Here is a 5,999-nt window from a genome sequence, read left to right as displayed (position 1 = left end):
TGTTAACTGATGTTTACTACATACCGAGTTTGCAAAACAATATCATAAGTCTTGGTCAAGCAACCGAAGGTGGATGCGACATTCTCATGAAACGTGATTTGCTAACCATTCATGATGATACAGGAAAACTTATGATGAAGGTGACAAGGACCAAGAACCATTTGTACAAAATCAACCTCAAGATAGCAAGTTCAGATTGGAATAAAGAATTTTGCGGGTAGGGATCTACAAAGAGGTGAACTGAAAGATGATACAGCAAGTACGAGTCAGAAACTTCTCAAAGATCCAAGTTTAATGAAGAAACCCAAAATTCAAAGTCCAAAGAAAAATGTTCAAGAATTCAAAGAAAAGGTTAAGCTAGGGATTCAAACCCAAGGAGGTACATTTAATGATCCAAGAAAGCGGGTGTTTGCTCAAGATCGCAGCCGAGTCAATGGTGGTGCGAGTTCTTATGACCAAAGGACGAGTCGTGGAAAAAAGACTAGTCGAGTACAAGGTCGTAAGAATGTTCGAGCTAGGAAAGAGCCGAAAAACACAGCTAGAGATCAAGATGTGTTCTATGAGAATCAAGACAAAGAAGACATGTTGGAGCCTACCTATTTCGAGTCGGAAATTAAGGGGGTGATTGTTGGCGGTAATTCCCGACTCATCACAAGTCGGTGATGTGAAAGGTAACAAAGGAGTTCAAGTCACAAGTCGGTGAACTTGAGGGACCAATGTTGACAAGTTGGTCATAATTGGTTAAGTTTCCTAATTACATTATAATTATATTTGGTAATGTCTTGGTCACCAAGTTAGGGTTATTTGGTAATGTCTTGTTCACCAAGTTAGGGGTAGCCTATATAAACCAAGCTAGGGTTAGGCATTATTAAGTTAAGAATCAAGAGACAAGGTTAGAGAGAAACTGAGTTATGGTTTGAGAGTCTGTAATCGGTTTTGAGTTATTTTCTGATTAATAAGATTGAGAGTTATTCGATCTAAATTCTTTTCTTCATCTTTTCTATTCGGTTTGATTATTGACTGGGACTTGAGAGTCACTTATTGGGGCTATCGTTCTTTTAGTCTTTTCTTTCATCTCTATGTATACGGGTCGTATAACATTATACCTCCATTCACGTTTCCCGACCACACCTTCGCTCAGTGCGTCTAGAAATGGTCCTTCTAATACCCATCAAACCAAACCGTAACTTACATCTGTATAAACATTTTGTACACCTCTTTCATATGAACCAAATCCATCAAATGTTTCAATTTGATATGGTGTGGTTTTCACATGGGCTAGATCAATAGTGCCCATGGCACCCTTTACAACAATATACGTTTGAATTTCCATTAAGAGAGCCACTGATCTTAGGTGGTGCAACTACAACTACATATGGAGCATTATTTTGTACACCTCTTTCATATGAACCAAATCCATCAAATGTTTCAATTTGATATGGTGTGGTTTTCACATGGGCTAGATCAATAGTGCCCATGGCACCCTTTACAACAATATACGTTTGAATTTCCATTAAGAGAGCCACTGATCTTAGGTGGTGCAACTACAACTACATATGGAGCATTATTGACTTTGGGAGTGGTCGGTTAATTACCCCGATGGCGGAATTAGTTTTGGTGAAGATGTCAGGCTAATGGTAATGTAAATAGATTGAGGGTTTGTGCCGGTATTAGGATTGTTGGGGTCAAAATTTATTTAGATAGGGAACATTGATGGGTTTCATGTTTGGCGGCAATGATACAGAGCTCGACTTTTTGTTTGATAGAGAGGGATGCTGACAGTTGTTCGATGGTGCTGATTTTGACAGTGTTCGAGGTGTACATCAAGAGAATTTCTGACCTAACTAATGTCTCATCGAGTGATGGTAGCTAATATTTCAAGAATAGAGAAGAGAACAATATTTCAAGAATAGAGAAGAGAACAAGTCGGTTCGAGATAGCTAATATTTCAAGAATAGAGAAGAGAACAAAAGTAACTTTACTCCAATTTTCTAATACTTATTACTTATGCCAGTATTTCTTAATTAACAAAACATGGGATTAAGGAAACTACTACATGATTTAAAATATGTGATCATGGTTACTGGATAATTGTTGGACCTACAAAAAAACATATGATATCTAAAAGCCAAAATATGATTCTCATATCAAGAAATAAACAGACAATGAAGCAATTCTCTCCCCAACGATAGTGAATCTTGAACACTTATTTAGAACATCTGTTCAAGAGCATGATTAACATCTGTTGAAGACTTGGAACCGCTGTTCGAGAGTACAAGCATATGTTGAAGACTAGCATCTGTTGAAGACCAAAGCCCTGATCAAGCCAAGGTCTGTTGAAGAAGACCAAACATCCATTAGGCCAAACAGATGTTTGGACAACTTCAACAGAGGATAGTTCAGACATTGTTTTCTCAATGTAACAGACTTATTTCATCAATGTTTTAGTATAGCCTAGATCAGATGTTAGGATTTACTCAGATGTTTCTGTTAGGAATGTTAGATGTCGCTATTAGGGTGACGTCAGCACAACACGAACACGGACGTGTCACACCCTGACCCACAGCGGAATGGTACGAGGCATGATGATTGCCCAAAGCTTATGGCACTTATTAAAACTTCATAATTAAACATGTCAAGATTAAATGTCACACTTTTCATATAAGGTCAAATATATCCAATACAACAATATCCAAACAAAATAATATGCTCTTGTCTTTATTTATTACTAAGACAAAAGCTCTTACGTGATCTTGATTTAGTCCAGTCTTCAATTCTTAGTGCATGTATCATGTGTAAAATAATATTTTTGGGTCAGCTACAACGAGCTGGTGAGTAAACCTTGCTTAAGTAAAAATACGTTTACCATTTTAAATTCAGAAGTAAATGAAATATATTTTGCCCCTTTTAAACTCAAATATTAGTTAAAAAATTAAACATGCAATTAATCATGTGAAGTAACGCAATAAGTAATATGAACATAGAATGGTAACTGCACAATGACTAAGACCAAGACCGACACCAAAACCAAAAGCAACTTCTTGTGTCCCACACCCAATAAGGGTGTGACTGTGGCGATACCAACATCTCATAGTTAGGAAGAAAGGTCAGCCCAAGACTAATGGGGCGATAGCAACATCTCTAGGTCATGAGGAAAGGTCAGCCATGGATCCACTAATGAATGACTGTTGACTATAATGACCAACACAACAAAAACAACAATAACCTCAACAAACAACAACAAACAAATGCATATACGACACACCAAATATTGCATGCTTGATATTAGATAAAAACGATTGATCGAGACACATTGATACAACCCAAAAAGTTAATGATAAAAAGAGGGAGAGATTTTACTCACAGGTGGCGAAGATTCAATCCATGAGAATTACCACACGACTATAAGAGGTAAATTAAATGACCAAATCACCCTAAAATATATATAACAAATATTCTAAATAAACGGAACTATAAAATGAGATTAGTGATTCGGGTTCTTGATTTAGGGACTTTTGTATAAAAAAATATTATATGTAAAATTTCCTAATCCAAATATATATATATATATATAATGAATTATATATATAAAAGTGAATTTGATTAGTATTCTTATTTTAAGAAGTAATAGCATAAATCATATTATTACATTGGTAAGTCTTGAACTTTATTAAATAATGAATTTGTAACAATCCTATAATTAAATATACCACCTCCTAATATATATATCTATATAACTATATAATACATCTTCTTAGGACGAAGATGTAATTTTACCCCCTAATTTTAAGACGTCATATGAAACGTCAGTGCATTTTTCATGAGTTTCATCACAAGCTTTCAAATATGCCCCCCATTCACCTAGGTTTCAATGATTTTTCACATTTCTTCGAAATATAACCCTCAAATCCATTACTTCTTTGCCCTCAGGAAACATAGACGTCCCTCACAATCAATCGGAAGAGTGAATGTCAAGCACACAAAACGTCCAATTTCATTCAATCACGACTGAAGAGCCTGCATAACCCCCATTAAATCGTTCTCTCAAATCCCCCTTGCAGGTCCAAATCCCCCTTGCAGGTCCAGGTTTCCGCGACAGTGACTACGCGCAGGTTCCCCACCTCACTAAGCCCCTTTATTGAAGTTAAAAAATTTCAAAGATCCCAATCAAAGAAAATCAACAACCCCTTCAAAGATCCCACTCAGATTATTGGTAAAGTTCCATTCTTTTTTAGTTTTTCAAGTTAAAAAACATATTTTAAGTGATGTTATGCGAATTATTTTTGTTGGATGTATGTTTTTTGAGTAATTTTAGTGATTTTTTGCAAGTTCTTCATATTCTGGCATGTGGGTATGTCAAGATTTTCTTTCATCAGTGGTTATTGTGTCAAAGTTTGTAACTTTATCTGAATTTTGAATATTATTTGTTGAATTTCTTGAAGTTTATCATCAATTGGCATCTGGGTGTGTCAAGAATTTCTTGCATAAGTGGTTGTTGTATCAAAGATTCTACCTTCTCACCAACACAAACAACGATAATTCCTTTAAGCTTTCATCAATGGCGCTTCAAGATCTGCTGATGTCATACAAACAAGAAAGAGGTTGAGCTAGATAGATACTGATTCCTAATGGCAGCAGTTTTACGCAACGGTAACAAACCCTACATTTGATGTGAATGAATTTCATTACTAGATGAAATAAGTGTTTGGATTTCTTATAATTGTAAACTATTATTGAGTCGGTGTGTGCTGTTTGTTTCAGTTTGTTCAATTTGAAGTTGAATTTCAACATTTGGGAGTGGAGGAAGTATTCAATTTATTTTTTTATTTATATTTTTTATATTTGATTCGTTGGTTTTAACGGTTCGGTTTTAGCTATTTAATGGTTGCAAACCTAAGTGCGGGACCGTCGGTTTGATGACCATAAAGATGATGTGGCATATGCTCGGAAACTCGAACGAAGAGAGGAAGATCGTCATAGGGAGATACTACGTGAACAAGAAAGAGAACGAGAACGTGAAAGAGAACGGGAACAGGAGCGGGAACGAGAGCGTAAGAATGAACGTGAAAGACGGGAGAGGGAAAGAGAACGGGTGGGGGTACCCTACATTAATCAACAAAAGATTAAAAAAATAAAAAATAGCCATCTGTCAAAATAGAAAATAGGTCGTTGTAGTTCAAGAATCAATTGTCCCTTTATAGTTTGTATTGACAAGCATTTATTCGTTTTCAGGTCGTGTACATGCCTGGACCAAGTTTTTGGATGTTCGGAATTCATTTGCTCAATTTTAAGTCGAAACATTGATAACCAAGGTGTTCCAGGGAGTCCGGCCAGTGGGAGTCATGAAAGCGGTTGTGAACACTCGAATTCCAACATCGGAGAGCAGGATAGGAGCTAACATAAGCCATCAGTTTCGTCACAAGCGAGTACATATGTCTGTTTCATCACCAGTGAGTATGTGCATATGGATAGATATAATAACATAAAAAGGCGGGTGGGTTTTTTTGTCGCCTATTCATCAGTTTTTTATCACCTGCATAAAGTTGAAGGTAAAAATCCCACTACCTAAACTACTGAATTCGCACTATGATGTTAAATACTTACACCTCCAAAAAAAAAAGAATCAGTTGTGTTAATTTTAAATCTTGCAATGGTAACTGTTTTAATTTCAAAAGTGGAAATCACGTATAAATGAATTTAATTAAGTTCATTGTTACATCTGAGTTTTCCCCCTTAGGAAGCAGCAGCAACAAAAACAGGAACAGATGCAGCAGATGATGCGCCAGCAACTTCTCTCCCACGTGCTCAAGGACCAACATTCCATGCAACGCTTTGGTGAGCCGTCTTGTGGACCGATGCTGACTCCTGGGTTATCTGTTCCCAATCCTTCACTAGATCATCTTGCATTCCGGTTCCACCGCATGACATGTTGCAAAATCAAGTTCCTCATATGCAGGATACAATTGCTCATATGCCTGCAGTTGGTCCTCAAGCTGCTG

General features: G+C 36.6%; 1 long non-coding RNA gene across 1 annotated transcript; it reads left to right on the top strand.

The window, feature by feature from the left end:
- The first annotated feature begins 3,943 nt into the window (after positions 1 to 3,943).
- Positions 3,944 to 5,403, top strand: LOC110897739. The gene is made up of 3 exons (XR_002568911.2): positions 3,944 to 4,213; positions 4,443 to 4,650; positions 5,233 to 5,403. It is a non-coding gene; the product is annotated as an uncharacterized LOC110897739 (long non-coding RNA).
- The last annotated feature ends 596 nt before the right edge of the window (positions 5,404 to 5,999 follow it).

This window comes from Helianthus annuus, chromosome 13 (genome assembly GCF_002127325.2).
Source record: "Helianthus annuus cultivar XRQ/B chromosome 13, HanXRQr2.0-SUNRISE, whole genome shotgun sequence".
Taxonomy (NCBI): domain Eukaryota; kingdom Viridiplantae; phylum Streptophyta; class Magnoliopsida; order Asterales; family Asteraceae; genus Helianthus; species Helianthus annuus.
This window is presented reverse-complemented; position numbering and strand designations above follow the sequence as displayed.